Raw genomic sequence first — 883 nt, forward strand, 5'->3', positions numbered from 1 at the left:
TGCAGTGTTTCCCGGGACCTGTGTGTTTCTGTCCTTTTCTAGGGTAGGTCCTCGGTGAGCCCCCCCTCTGCTGGGTTCAGAAACCGGGTGCTCGACTTGCAGTCAATATATGTCCAGATGGTACGATAAGCCGGGTTTCGGCTTCATACTTCCTGGATTATGTGGCCAGGTCACAGGCTTCTGCGGGAGCCTTCTTGATCGTTAGGCCCCCGGCACGGCACGGCACTGCAAAAATTTCCTGGACGTCCAGGCTGGGCTTATGCTTTCAGGCTGCCCTGTCTGGTCTACCGTATCTAGGTCTCCCTGAGGGGCCTCCCGATCACCAGGACATCCCCTCTTGCTGAGGCATCGAGCGGGAAGTATAGGTGGCATTTGCAAGAACCTTCTTGTGTAATGCTGTCTCAGGCAGTGCTCCCCTCACCTTAGAGGGTTGTATTTGAGCTTGCCTCTCCCGTTTGGCTCAGAACTTCCGGGTATCTGTGAGCAGATGCTTGGAAAACTCTTAAATCCATACTATGGTAAGTGCACACATTAAGCTTTGCTCACTTTCTAAAAATCCACATAAGTGGTAAGTTTGCAAGTTATGCTTTGCGCACTTTCTAAAATCCACATAGCTGGTACGTGTGGACGTTATGCTTTGCCCACTTTCTAAAATCCACATAAGTGGTAAGTGTGCACGTTATGCTTTGCCCACTTTTCTGAAATCCTGTATGGTAATGGTTACGTGTTATTAGCCTCGTTCCCTTTCTCTGAGTTGGTTTAGACCCCGGGACCTTGGGCTCCACTCAACTAGTGTGTCTCTGTCGACACACTCTGGAAGTATCGCTCCCCTCACCATTGAGGGTTATTGTGAGCATGGTGCTTTCTTTCGAGCGTTTAATTC

The 883-nt window shown here is 50.1% G+C and overlaps 1 protein-coding gene across 1 annotated transcript in view; it reads left to right on the top strand.

Moving 5' to 3' along the window:
• The window catches only part of LOC107575399 (NACHT, LRR and PYD domains-containing protein 12-like), a 36113-nt gene that overhangs the window by 755 nt on the left and 34475 nt on the right, over window positions 1-883 (top strand). The gene's annotated exons all lie outside the window — the stretch shown is intronic.

Source organism: Sinocyclocheilus grahami, unplaced genomic scaffold (genome assembly GCF_001515645.1).
Source record: "Sinocyclocheilus grahami isolate Dianchi unplaced genomic scaffold, SAMN03320097.WGS_v1.1 scaffold2614.1, whole genome shotgun sequence".
Lineage (NCBI taxonomy): Eukaryota > Metazoa > Chordata > Actinopteri > Cypriniformes > Cyprinidae > Sinocyclocheilus > Sinocyclocheilus grahami.